At 34.9% G+C, this 15,501-nt stretch overlaps 1 pseudogene; it reads right to left on the bottom strand.

The window, feature by feature from the left end:
- Positions 1-5,233: 5,233 nt before the first annotated feature.
- Positions 5,234-10,313, bottom strand: LOC103783408 (peptidyl-prolyl cis-trans isomerase G-like; annotated as a pseudogene).
- Positions 10,314-15,501: the final 5,188 nt, after the last annotated feature.

Here is a 15,501-nt window from a genome sequence, read left to right as displayed (position 1 = left end):
ACCACATTCTATTCATTAGAAGAAAATCACTAAATCTTGTCTATACTCAAAAAAGAGGTAAATTAGGCTCCATCCAGTAAAAAGAAGAGTACCAAAGAATATGAACCAATTTTAAGACCACCCATTCTTTTTTTTGTTGTTATTGAGATAGAATCTCACTCCATCACCCAGGCTGGAGTACAGTGGTGTGATCTCAGCTCACTGCAACCTCAGCCTCCTGGGATCAAGGGATTCTCATGCCTCGGCCACCCACGTAACTGGGATTACAGGTGTGCACCACCATGCCAGGCTAATTTTTATATTTTTAGTAGAGATGGGGTTTCACCATGTTGGCTAGGCTGATTTCGAACTCCTGAACTCAAGTGATCCACCCGCCTCAGCCTCCCAAAGTGCCAGGACTACAGGTGTGAGCCACCACACCTGGGCCCCATTATTCTTTATAATATTTTTCCCCACTCTTATTTTCTGTTGCTCCACTTTGTTTTTGAATTTCAATTAAATATAGGTTAAGCTTTCTCATTGTATCTATGTCTCTTACCTTTTCTTCTGTGTTTTCTATCTCTTTTTACTGTGTTACACTATAGATAATTTTCTCTGTCCAATCTTTCAGTTAATCAATTATATTATTAACCATATCAAGTCTGCTATTAACCTCATGAGGTTTTCAAGTTCAGTCATTTCATTTCAAAAAACTTTTTGTTAATCCAAAAATGAATTGTGTCCTATATTTCATTTGGTTCATTTTCAAATCTACTAAATCACTTCCTGCAATATCTTATTTCTTGCAAATAACTTCGTTTTGCTTTACATTTCTTTAAACATAATTATCAATTTTTTTTCCAGATCTGTCCCTGCTAATATCAATATCTGAAGTCTTTGTGGAATTTTGTATGCTTTCTCTGCTGATTTTATTTAAGGAGGCTAATTTTCTCATATGCTTGAATCTTCAGTTAAATACTAAACAATTTTAGTATTTAAAGAATTGTTCTGTTCTGCCCTATACACAGGGAATGCTCTGAGTCTACAGACACCTTAAAACCAGCTCAAGATTTGAAATTCTGGGAAAACACAGAAGATTCAGTCCCTGGCTGTAATTCCTCAAAAGAGCTTTCCTACTTCTTCTTCCCTCTCTCTCTCAGTGGTTAGAGACTTTGAGAATTGTAGGTGAGTGTGATCAGAGGATTGGCTAGACTCCTACTTTATGACAAGATGTTTATGTTTGTCCATCTTACCCCAGAGGGTAATCAGATAACATCCTTGAGGGAACACTGTAATTAAAAATTAGAACTGAGACTTGAACCAAGGCTCTTATGTTTCTCCTATGCCATACCTGATCTCTACAATCAATAACTGGTAATGTTGGACAGTGATGATTATGGTATTGCCTTTTCTTTCTCTTCTCCCACAACAGAGCCTCCAGGGGAATGTCCTACTCAGCAATATCAAGTCATATAAGAACTTAGGTATGCTGGTGAAAGGAGTCCATAGATGCTGAAGGCAGAAGCTCTGCCTTTTACTATCTAGGCTGCCAGTGAACAGAAGTAAAACCTTCAATCTGAGTAATATGAGGGGTGCTAGCTGACTACTGGGAGAACAATCGTGTACCTTCTGAGACAGGGCTGCCACTACTGCAGAAATATAACAGCACTGTCTATAAAATAACAGGGTATTTTTTCATGGGGCATGTCAGCAGGGCATCTGATTGATATACCGCATTGTTTTCAATCATGGTTTTATGAGGTCCCCATTAAATATTGAAAACCAAGCTATATATTTAGAACAGTAATTAGTCTGAAGCAGCCTCTGTGCCTTATCCCCTTTAAAGTTTTTAAGTAAACCAAGGATGATGAATATTTAATGTACTGTACCTCATTGTCATCTGATAATAAGATTTGTTATAGGGTTATAAAATGTTATATTAGGTTCTTATAGCACATCATTAATATTGTAAAATGTAGCTGGGCTCCCAGGCAGAGCTGTCTGACAGAAAAACAATAGAAAGATAAGTGATATCAACCATTTTCTCCAAGGGCTTAGAAGACAACCAAGAGGTCAAAAGATGTTTTTAGTGCATTTGATATACATTAAAGAGAAAAGAAGGGAGAAGACAATGAGGAAAGTAAAAGAGAACAAACACACAGAGGTAAAAACACACACAGGAAAACACACAGAGGAAATTTCCAGAAACATACAGAAAACAAAGAAAAGAGGTAGAGAGGTGATTAGTTGTGGGAAGAATTCAAAGATCAGGTAGAAAGTTGGATGGAATAAACATTAGTTTTTTGATACATTTAGATACTAGGATTCCATGTTCCCTTAAAAGGGGGTTAGTACATATCACCCCATAATATGCCACTTTGACATAATAATGATTTTGAGCTGGAAGCAAGTGAGACAAATCAGACATAGGAAGAGTTCTCTATCCTTCCCCATCTGCCTAAAAGCAGGGCATAAATTTTCCTTGTTAAACAGGTGTCCCTTCTTTCCCATATCAGAAAGAGGAGTGCCAAAATGAGTCCATATAAAGAAATGTTGCTAAAGAACTCTTATCTACCATTAGTTTCCTCCATATATGTTCTATTGACCCTAGAAGTCCAAACTCCTTTCCTTTTTCTAGGATCTTCTCCACAACTTATCACCCTTTGTTAAAATTGTATATAAACCCCAGAGTACAACTGCCTCTTTGGATTTTTCACTTCTTTTCTGTGAAGCCCTCATGCACCTAAAATTAAAAATATTAGCATCAATAAAATACATGTGTTTTTTTCTTGCTAATTGTTCTTTTATGAGTTTAATTATCTGACCCCAGTTATAAAAACCTAAATGTGTACAGAAATAGTTTTTCCTTCCTTACACCTTATGTTTGAAACTATAGCCATAGGGACCTCATGAGGCAATTTATTCTACCTCATGGATTCTCTGAAATAATCCAGTAGCCCTTCCAAATGATTGCTGCTATCCACAGAGTTAACTCTGATAATAAAATAAGTATTGCTTGGCAATAGCAATAGTAAACCAGGATTAGAGTTTAGACATTGTTATTTACTTCTGGTCCATTTCTGTCAACTACATAAACAGGCTAAAGTTTAAAAGTGATAATCAAAATCTAATTTAGGGCCATAACTTTCAAACCATTAACATCAGAAGGGACCTTGGCAATCATAACAGTCTATAGTAGTTAGGAGTATGACCTTAGAAGAGAGATAAATTCATGTTTCATGCCTAACATACATTAGCTGTGTGACTGTAGACTTCCTAGGCATCACTCTCCTCATCTGTACAGCTTACAGCTGATAATAACTAAGATTATGCAAGTAATGCACTTAACACAATGACTGCTTGTTTTAAATAATAAATATGAACACTGATGCTGACAGTGAAAAAGAGGAAAAGGAGACGAAATTATCCAACTTGCTTTTTTACAAATAAGAAAATTAAGGCCCAGAGAGGAGAGATAACTTGTTAGAGACAACATAGCCTATTATTGCTGAAACAGAGGGCAGAGTCAAAAATCTCTTTTTCACTGTAAGCTACAATTTATGGCTCTTATTATGTATCTATGTTGGCATTAGGTGCATTAGGATCAATAAAAAAAGAAATACAAAACATGGTCTTTAATGTCAAGAAATAAGATTATCTATTGAACACTGGGAGAATATAAAATTTATGCCACGACTAACATTTATTTAATAAGTATTATAGAAATTACATATGTCTGCAAAAACTTATGAAATTGAGAGAAAAATTTTTGTTATAATGCAAAATTTAAAAGAAAATAACATTATGTGTAGATATATAAGAAAGGAAAAAAAATAGACCAGAATAAAAGATACCAAAATAATGACAATGATTTTTTTCTCTAAGTGATTTTCTTCTTCATCATGCTTTTAACATATTTTCCATAATTTCTACCAATGCACATATTACTTTCTAGAATTATAAGAAAGATACGTTTTGTCTCACCAAAGGAACATTACATACAGTGGGAAAAGTGTCTATTCACAATAACAACTACAGCATATATAAAATATCCAGAAATACAATTTTAAAGAAGGTTATAAGACTTATATAAATAAAACAAAATAACCCCTAAGACAATATTATATTGTACTGACTCCTATAAAAAATTTTTCCAGAAAATAAAGCTCTTCTAAACTTCATCTAGCATTCAAAAACTATAATAATTAGAAAAAAATAATTTAAGACTAAAGAAAATACAGATAATTTTTCAGTCATCTGATTGACCAGGCTGAAACAGACAGACAATGCCCAGTGCTGGCACTTTTGGTGGACATGTACTACCTTTCTAAAGGAAAGTTTGGCAATATGCATGAACATTTCAAATGGGTATGCTCTCTGACCTGTTGATTCTCAATGTTAGTAATTTAAGGAGATAATCAGACATGTGTACAGAAAAGGTTGGGGAAGCATTGTTGTGTTCACATAGAAGGAAAGAACAACCTAAAAACAACTAAGCATGGCCACCATGAATTAAATTATTCAGTAAATAAATCATAGTTCATTCATACGAAGGAATTTTAAGTAGCCACTAAAAACTGTATGGCTCTAAACTCATGGCATTTTGTTAAATGGAAGGGGAGATTACAAAATAACACGTGTAACATGTAATACTTATGTGAAATTACAAACACACTGAGAAATATTTGGGAAAAGGGCCATTTCACAATGTTGAGATTTTGAGTTTGGGGGTTTTTGTTTGTTTCTTACTTATACTTTGTTATTGTTCATTTTTCCCAATAAGCTTGAATCATGTTCATAATCAGAAATAAACTACAAAGTTCATTTCATGTTGGAAAAAAAGTAGTATTTTCAGTGAAGAGACAGGAAAACAATAGAGTGAGTCAATGTAATCTAAGGAGAAAAGATGAATCTAAAATCTTTGTTTTGCAAATTACTTCAATCTCCTCCTTTGTCAAAACTTATCAAAGAGTCCAGGGAGTTAGTAAGCTGATTAGTTTACAAATGTTCTTTATCTTCTCTAGAAACTATAGCAATTTTAATGAGCAGGAAAATGTCCAAAAAAGGAAGAAAAATAGGCTATCCAACTCTGGGTAAGATATGAAGATAACTTCTCTAGGGTCCTAAGAGATGGGAAAATAAGATAATCTGAACCTAAAGAGAGATTTGGAGTTGGTTTGAGAAAGAATATTCAAGCTCAGAATCCCTGGAGATCTTCAAGCAGAGCTGGACCACTACTTGTTGAAGATGTTTTACAGGAAATAGGCTTATCAGAGGAGGCACTGGACTAGATGATCTCTGAGTTACATTCTAATCTAAAACTGACTCTGTTTCTCTGTAGCACTTAAAAAAAATTCCAAGAAAATGGTGGCTTGAATGCAATTCCTTTACTCTCCTCAATTCAAATCATTTTATTTCATTGATATCAAAGCCTGGGGCTCTGGTGACTGAGTGCAAATTTGTAAGAGACCCAGGGTGCATACAATTTATCAGCCTTTGTTAAAATTATATATAAGCCCCAGAGTGTAACTGCTTCTTTGGGAGAATAAAAGGGAAGGCTTTCTTTGTTATGTACTAGAAAGACATGTTAAGACTACTGTCAGAACAAGGAAATAAAGATTTACTTCTCTTAAGAAAAAAAGAGAGAGAGAGAGCCTTGGTAGAAGGATTTCAACTAAAACGTGGATCTTGGGAATGTTTGGCTTACAGAGATCTGTGGACCCAGGGGACAGATAAACAGAGGCCCTAGTGTCTATCAGATATCTCAGGCTCCTCGAAAAAATGTTAACAGGTGAGTGAAGCATTCCCACCCTTCAGGCTGAGTGAGTACAAGAGACAGGAAAGCAGGGAGATGTACTCCAGATTAACAATACCTCAGAGCAGCATAGCAGCCAGAGACAGAAAGATCAATCAAAACAAACAAAACACAGAACCAACCTTTGATAGATGCTAGAAGAGACAGATGACAATTTGAAAAGAAAAAAAAATAAGAGCTTAGGGATATCTGTGTATATCCCCTTTAGCTTCTACTCCCATTCCTCAGGAGTACTTTCCAGAAATAAAAGAAATAGTTTCCAACTAAACTATTTAGGAGATGAATTAGGGGAGAAGATGTTCAAGATCACTGCTGAGACATGATTTAGTGGCCTAAAAAAATTTAGAGTATGAAGAAATACATAAAAAGATAAAAATCACAAGACAAAAAAGATGAAAATTAATTGAAGGAGGACTATGAGAGATTTAACATACAAATCAAAAGAGCTCTAGAAGATGTGTTTTTTAATTATTGTGGATGCATAGTAGTTGTACATATTTATAGAGTACATGTGATATTTTGATACAAGCATATAATATGAAATGATAAAATCAGGATGATCAGGATATTCATCACTTCAAGGATTTATCATTTCTTAGTGTTAATAACATTTCAGTCCCACTCTTTTAGTTATTTTGAAGTGTACAGTAAAATATTTTTAACAATAAGATCTATTGTGCTACCTAAAACTAGATCTTATTCTATTTGAGTGTATTTTTGTACACTTTAGCCATTCCCTCTTTACCCACCTCTCCCTATTACCTTTCTAGCCTTTGGTAACCATAATTCTTCTCTCTATCTCCATGAGTTGAATTTCTTTTTTAGCTCCCACATTTGAGTGAGAACACACAAAGTTGTCTTTCTGCACCTTTCTTATTTCACTTAACATAAGATTCTCCAGATCTATCCATTTTGCTGCAAATGACAGGATTTCATTTTTTATGGCTCAATAATATTCCATTGTGGGTATGTACCACATTTTCTTTATCCATTCATCTGTTAATGGACACACAGGTTGATTCCATATCTTGGCTATTGTGAATAGTACTGCAATAAACATGGGTGTGCATGTATCTCTTTGATATCCCAGTTTTCTTTCTTTTGGGTATATATGCAGCAGTGGGATTGCTAGATCATATGATAGATATAAATAGAGACAACAACAATTCAAAAATTGAGAGGGATGGAGTTAAATTGTAGAGTTTTTTGTTTTGTTTTTGTTTTTGTTTTTCGCATTTCAAGTTTATTAAAACTTTAGCAGCACGAGTTATCCAGATTGCAGATTATCAAAAGATCAACTCAATGAAATCCACATTTTAAAAAAAGGGGCAAGCATAAAACAACCCAAAAACAATGAAAAGGAAAACAACATAAAGAAGATTCACTAGCAAGTCTCTCAAACTTAAAATTCAAAACAGAACGGAAATAAGTTTATATAACTCAATCATCCACTTTTGTCTTCATGTTTCAGGGCTTGATTCATAATCAAATTTTTTTTCTTTCACGTACATGGTCACTTTCTTGACCCTTTGATTCTTGGTTTTCTTTTTCCACTGAGGATCTGATCTTCTCATCCTCCTTATTTTTCAATGTGGAGGACTTTAATTCATTGTTCTGACTGCTTTGTTTTATTTTTGAGAAGAGACTTTTATCTATATCAGCCTTTTTTCCCCCTGCTATTATTTGAGCTATTATGATCATGACTTTTACAGTACATTCTTTTCTCACTCTCAGAATTTTCTTTCTGTGTGAACTCTTACTTTCTTGGTTTCTGTGTTTTTCTTTGTTTCTGTTTTTACTTTCTTCTGTCTCTGAGCTCCGTGAGTCTCTCCTCCTTCTACCCCTATCTCTACTTCTTGATCTTCCTGGTGGTGTTCTTCTCCCTCGGCTTTGTGACTGTCCTCTTCTCCTGTATTCCTTTCCTCTGTATCTATGGTACTCCTTGCTTCTGCTGCAATCTCTGTCATGGCTTCTTGATCACACTCTTCTGCTTCTGTCCCTACTTCTGCCTTGCTCTCCTGTTCTGCTATTATAACTGTGTTTACCTTCAGTTATATCACATTCTCTACTCCTGGATTGTGCACATCTATCCTTTTCCTTAGTTTTACTATGATCATGCTCATTACTCTTTGATTCTAACTGTTTAGACTTCTCTTTACTTCTACCCCTTTCCTGATTGTTTCCTTTTGAATCAAGCTCCTTTTCTTTTTCTTTAACATTCACATAATCCCTTCCTTTGCTCCTTGACCTCATCCTCTTTTCTTCATGTCTATTATGTCTTGAATCTCCTTCTTTACTCTTTGATTTCTCTTTGCTCTTACTCTTAATTTTAGATTTGGCTCTTTTCTTCACTTTGTTCGTATTATATTTATCATCTTTTTCTGAATTTCTTCTGATGTCTCTCTTTGCTGTTAGATTTACAGTCTTTAGCTTTCTTTTCCTTTTCATTTTTTCTGTTTGGACTCTCAAATACATTCCTGTGGTTAGTTATTTTTCTCTCTTTTACTCTAACTAGACTTCTCTGATTTTCTTTTATTTCATTCAACTCACTCTTATCCCCTTTGATCCATCTTTCACCACTTGATGCCCTCATCCTTTGAACTCTCTGCATCTCTTGCCTCCAATGTGCAGGAGTCTCACTAAGTCTGAAACAATCCCTTGATCTGGATCTGGAAGGAGTTTGATAACACCTTGATCCTCTTCCTTTAATTCTCCTGCCAGATCTAGTAACTAAAAGTCGTCTCTGGTATGAAGCAGGCTGGGAGTTGGATGGATTACATTCTGTTTCTCTTTCTCTCTCTCTGGCTTTTCCTTTCCATTGCATCAGCTTTAGGAGGACTTTTTCTCATTAGGAAATATATTTTCAGGTATAGGAGGGATCTCTTCTGGATGGACAGTAGACTGGGGTTGTGCTCTAAGATTTTCAGCTTCACTCTTACTAGATGCACTCTTCTTGCTTTTCTTTCACTTCTTCTTTTCCTTCTTGTGTTTTTGGGAATTTTTCCTAAGTTTTTTCCTCTTTTCTTTGATTTCTCTTCAGAAGCATTTTCGGAATCACAGCAATCAGGTGACAACTGAGAATCATTTGAGCTATCTTAGTCACTAGATGATGAGGAGGAAGATGATGATGATTTATACCTTTTCTTTTCTTCTTTCTTAACTTTAGATTTGGGAATCAGCTCTCCACAACTGAGTATCTGTACCTCTGTAAATGCTTTGCTAGCGGCATCCATCTTGTGGTTTTCTATCTCTCTTACAACTTCTTGGCTAGAGATTACTTGTCCAAAAACAACATGATGCCCATCTAAATGAAGAGTTGGTTTCATTGTTATGAAGAACTGTAAGCCATTTGTATCCTTCCTTCTGTTGGCCATCGACAAGAGAAATTCTTTGTTGTTTTTAACAGCAAAATTCTCATCTTCAAAAAATCCTTCTTATATAGATTCCCCTCCTCGTCCATTTCCTTCACTGAAGTCAGCACCTTAAACCATAAAATCCTTGACAACTCTGTGAAAGAGACAACTCTTACAATGTAATGGCTCTGAGTTGATTTCCCTGTCCCCTTTTCACCTGTACAAAGACAACTAAACTTCACATGTTTTGGGGCACACATCAGAAAATAATTAAAAGACAACTCTTCCAGCAGGTTGTTAATGGCAATGTCAAAAAAAAAAAATCGAGGACATGGAATCTTTATTCCCATGGCTCCAATACTTAATCTTCAAACGAAGACAAGACCAAAAAAAAAAAAAAAAAAAAAAACCAAGGATAACTGATCCCTTGGCTCTTGCACTGGTAGAGTTTCCTCTTCTTTTGGTCCAATCCTTTAAACCGCTTCATATCTACCCCCTCCAGAAAAGGAGCTAAAGCCCGCTAACTGCCTCCCTCCTCGACAGTTGAGTCCTAATTTTAGAGTTTCTTTTTTTGTTTGTTTTCTCTTTATTTGCTTGTTTTTTCTATTCTTTGTAATCAGAGTTGTCATCAGTTTAAAATAATTGATTATAAGACGTTATTTGCAAGCTTCACATTAACCACAAAACAAAAACATATAATACACACAAAATAAAAAGCAAGAAATTAAAACATACTGTCAGAAAATAATAACTTTTATACAAAGGAAGTCAGGAGAAAAGGATAAAAGAAAGAGAGGATCAACAAAACAACCAGAAAACAAATAAAATGGCAGTAGCAAGTCCTTGACTATCAATAATAACACTGAATAGAAATGGGGTAAATTATAAATTATCTAATCAAAAGACATGAAGAGTCTGAATAAAACACACACACACCCGCACACACACACACACACACACAAGACCCAACTATATGCTACCTACAGGAAATTTACTTCATGTATAAAGACACAGATGGGCTAAAAATAAAGAAATGGAAAAAGACAATTCAAGCAAATGGAAACCGAAAAAAAAGCGGTATATCTACTTATCAGACAAAGTAGATTTGAAGACAAAAACTGTAAAAAGATATAAGGTCCTTATATAATGATAAAGGGGTCAATTCATCAAGGGGGATATAACAATTGTAAGCATATATGTGGAAAATATTTGCATTTGAAATACAAATAAAGGGAGCCTCAGAAATGGAAGAAAGGTAAAAATTTAAAAATTTTTAAAAAGACAGAAAATCTATAACTTTAATGAATTTCTAATCAAAATTTAAACAGGATTTCCATAGAAATAGAAAAATGTATTTTAAAATTTGTACAGAAATGCAAACACTTTGGAATAATTAATGAAAATTCTAAATAAATGATGAAGACTACTCAAATGAGAACAACCAAAGCCTATTTATTTGGAGCTTGCTATAGTAAGAGAGTCAGCCACTACCACTTGTATTTGGCAGAAACACAAAGCAGGCAAGGGAGCTGGAATAGCATTAACCATTAGAATAGCTAAAATTAAAAAGCCTGAAAATAGCATGCATTGGTGAGGATGTAGAACAAATAGAACTCTTATAACACAGCTGGTAGGAATATAAAATAGTACAACCACTTGGATATCAGTTTGGCAGTCTCCTAAAAGTTAAACATAAACTTACTGTACTGCCCAACCATTCTACTTCTAAATAGTTAACAGAATTAAAAATATATTTACACAAAACATCATACATAAATGTTCATAGCCAATTTATTTGTAATTGCTAATCATTGGAGATAATTAAAATATCTCTCAACAGATCCATATTGTGAAAAGAAAATAAATCTTGGGGCCCCAAAATCACTAAGCTAAAGGGAAAAGTCAAGATGGGAACTGCATAAGGCAAACCTGCCTTCCCATTCTATTTAGTCATCCTTCTGCTCACTGAGATAAATGCATATCTGATTGCCCCCTTTGGAAAGGCTAATCAGAAACTCAAAGTATGCAACCATATGTCTCTCACCTACCTGTGACCTGGAAGCCCCATCCCTGCTTCCAGTTGTCCTGTCTTTCCAGACCGACCCAATGTTCATCTTGCATATGTTGATTGATGTCTCATGTTTCCCTAAAATGTATAAAACCAAGCTGTGCTCTGACCACCCTGGACACATGTTGTTAGGACCTCCTGAAGCTAAGTCATGGGCACACATCATCAACCTTGGCAAAATAAACTTTCTAAATTAACTGAGACCTGTCTCAGATATTTGGGGTTCACAATAGATAAACAAAATGGGATATTTTCATCCAATAGAACATTCTTCAACAAACAAAACAATCAACACAGATAACAAACAAATTCTGAATTAAAGGATCTGATTTAAAGGATCTACATGGCACATACTCTAAAATCGACCACATAACTGGACATAAAAACGTTCTCAGCAAATGCAAAAGAACTGAAATCATACCAAACACTCTCAGGTCACAACACAATAAAAATAGAAGTCAAGGCAGAAACATCACTCAAAACCACGCAATTATATGGAAATTAAGCATGTTCCTGAATGACTTTTGGGTAAATAATGAAATTAAGGCAGAAATCACAAAGTCCTTTGAAAATAATGAAACAAAGATACAACATACCAGAATATCTGGGACACAGCTAAGGTGGTGTTAAAAGGGAAATTCATAGCACTAAATGCCCACATCAAAAAGTTAGAAAGATCTCAAATTCACAACTTCACAACTGAAAGAATTTGAAAAGCAAGAGCACATCAACCCCAAAGCTAGCAGAAGATGAAAAATAACAAAAACCAGAGCTGAACTGAAAGAAATCGAGACACACAAAGCCATTCAAAAGATCAGCGAATCCAGGAGTTGGGTTTTTGTGAAGAAATTAATAAAATACATATACAAAATGAACTTCTAATTTACAATTACAAGGTAAAGATATAACAGAGGGGGAAAAAAGAAAAACAAATTCTGCAAGAAAAAGTAGGTGACTTCATACATAATCTCATGGTAAAGCAGATTCCTTTATCTAAAACTAGAAAATAAAGTGTTCTAAAAACCATTTCTAGCCATATAAAAGTTCAAACATTTATAGCAAAAGACATTGTCTTAGTCCATTCAGGCTACTATAACAGAATACCAGAGACTGGGTGCCTTATGAACAACAGAAATTTATTTCTTACAGTTCTGGAGGCTGGGAAGACCAAGATCATGGCACTGGTGGATTTGGTGTTTGGTGAAGGCCTACATCCTAGTTCGCAGAGGGCCATGTTTTCACTGTATAATCACATGGTGGAAGGGATGAACAAGCTCTCTGGGGTCTCTTTTATAAGGGAACAAATCCCGTTCTTAATGGGACTTGATACCTTCCCAAAGGGCTCATCTTCCAATATCACCACCTTAGAGATTTGGTTTCAACCTAGGAATCTGGACGGATGAAAACATTCAGTCCATAGCAAACACTATAATCAAATTCCAGTGCTGAAAAGTGAAAATGGGTGCCTGTAATGTCTTTTTAATCTCTTTTACATTGACAAGAAGGAAAATTTCCAAGAGAAAAGTATGTGAGATTGTGAATAGGAATTCACAAAGGACAAATCCAAATAGCCAATAGAATGTAGAAAAAGGCTTAAAATCTCTACCAGTCAGGAACATGTGAACAACCAGTCCAACAATGACTTATGATTTTACAAACATTAGACTGGCAAAAGACCAATAACAATTCTTGCTAGTGTAGACTTGGGAAGGAAAAGTTTATTCTTGCACACTTCTGATAAAATGTAAATTATTCCTGTTTTTTGGAATACATTCTAGAAACATTTATTACAATTAAAAATATATATACTCTTGACTCAGTAATTCTACTCTTGGGAATTTGTTCCATAAAAATAAAAGTTTCACCACATGAAGTTATATTTTTAATGATATTTGATGCAACATTGTTTGAAGTGGGGGGAAAAAAGATAAAAAAACACTGAACAAAAACATCCACCAATTGAGGAAAGGCTGGCAAAATTGTAACCATTCACACCATAAAATAGTATGCTACCATGATAAGTAATCAATTAGAACTTCAACAAGATTTCACTGACGAAAACGAGATCCAGAAAAGTCTGCATATCAGTCGAGAATGTGTTTGACTGTAAAGAAAAGAAAACTCACTGATCATGGTTTAAGCAAATTGGGGTTTATTTTGGAAATCCCAAGGTCAGCAGTTGCTGGTATTAATTCAGCCACTGAAAATGCTATCAGGCACTCAGCCTGATATTTCCATCATGCCACCATTAACATTACAGCTTTTATCCTCACATGTGTCCCATCATGGTCCAAAGATGATATTGTCATTTCAGGTTTTATTTCCACTTTCCAAGATGGATCAAGGGAAAACAACAACAACAGCCAAATTTATCCCATTTATTAAGAAAGAAAACTTTCCTAGAAATCCTTGCAATAGATTTCCTCTTGGGTATAGTTGACCAGCACAGGGACATTTGCCTACCCTACCACTCAGCACCAAAGACATTCGCTGTGACTTCAAATGTTAAGCTTTCCAGCCTCTATTAGTAAAGGAAGGGTCAGGAAAAGATATTTTATAATTTGCAAATATTGTAAAAATATATTTGTATACTATAATCTTATTTTTATAAATCAATGACAAAATTCTATGAATATGCATATGTGTTTTTGTCTATGATTATATGAGCTTGAAGGAAAATATAGACACATACCTACTAAGCCTTTATGTGGATTTCCTCAAGATAGGTAATATGGATAGAGAAGGCATGAAGACAGAAAGCAAGCCAAAAAAAAAACATTGTTAACTATGATGTGATCTTATGCATGCATTTAAATAAAATAAGATATATATAAATATTTTTAAATGTTTCCAGCTTATCTTTAAAGATAGTAATTTACATCACCGTATGCATAATGAGGACCATTTCATTTGTTATAAAATACATAAACTTATATGTGCCTGGAAAAATAATATCCAACATTCATTGAGCTCTTACTTTGTGCCATACATATTTATACAAATGACTTACCTATTTTAATCCTCTCAACAATGCTATAAGTAACTAGTGCTATCCCCAGTTTACAGATATGAAAACTAAGGCTTAAAGGAGTTCAGTGGCTCACCCAAATAACACAACAGGTGAGTGAAAGATGATGTATGTTCTTTCACTCACCTGTTGTGTGGTAGGGGGAGGGGGGAGGGATAGCATTAGGCGATATACCTAATGCTGAATGACGAGTTAATGGGTGCAACACACCAACATGGCACATGTATACATATGTAACAAACCTGCACATTGTGCACGTGTACCCTAAAACTTAAAGTATAATAATAATAAAATTTAAAAAAAAAAGAACATACATCATATTAACATCGCTCACCTCTGGAAGTGGAATAAGGATAGGGTTGGGGAAAGAGGAAGAGAGGTATACACTTTTCCCTTTATTTACACAGAACATCTTCACTATTTTTTGATGAGTTTGTGTTTTATAAACAAGTTGAGATTTCAACAAAAAATTGCAGCCAATTTTACCCCTTTTATTAGGACCTACACTTAACCACAGCAGTGAGGAAATTTTATTTCCTTTTCTATACTGTTTCTATATTTAAATTTATTTTCTCCACTTACCTCCCTATATCATTTTTTCTTTACTTTTATTTCTGCCTCCTAATAACATTGTTTAGTCTCCTCAATATTTCTCCAATTCTTGTCTTCAGAGTAAGCTACATTATATCTCCCATCCCCTCACATGCAAAGAAAGAAATCCTAGGGAGAAGAACAGAAACCAAGCTCTCTTCTCAAGCTTAGAGAGGATTACACATGTCAGAGAAATGCATTTTGATGTAAAACAGATCTGAATGCAAACTCCAGAGAACTGAACTGTCAAGCATTATTTGAGGAGGGTGATCAGGCAATGTGCCTGGGGTCCCATCAGATAGAATTCATCGTCATACATGGTAAGAAGGAAGCAGAACTAAGAGAATGTGGATACACTCAAAGTCCCTGTATTAAACAGAGATTGGAATGCTACACTCCAGTGTCAAATCCCACAACAGTCTGGAGAAAAATTTTGACTCAGAGAGAGAAAATCTCTTCAGCCTCTTAAGTCACTAGATCCCTGCCTCCGCTTAGCTCCTGACTTTGAGCATGTTCCAAGCTTCTGTTGGAAATTGCAATGCGGAGTGGATTAAGCACAGCTGGGCTTTCACACTTAAACCTTGAGCATTAACGGTTCAGCAAAGCAAGGTTTTCGCATTAGAACTACTGTACTTCCAAGTCCAAACTATTGATAAGCTCCCAAGTT

The sequence above is a fragment of the Pan paniscus genome, chromosome 4, assembly GCF_029289425.2.
Source record: "Pan paniscus chromosome 4, NHGRI_mPanPan1-v2.0_pri, whole genome shotgun sequence".
NCBI lineage: Eukaryota > Metazoa > Chordata > Mammalia > Primates > Hominidae > Pan > Pan paniscus.
The sequence above is the reverse complement of the archived record's forward strand: the minus strand, read 5'-3'. Positions and strand labels throughout refer to the sequence as shown.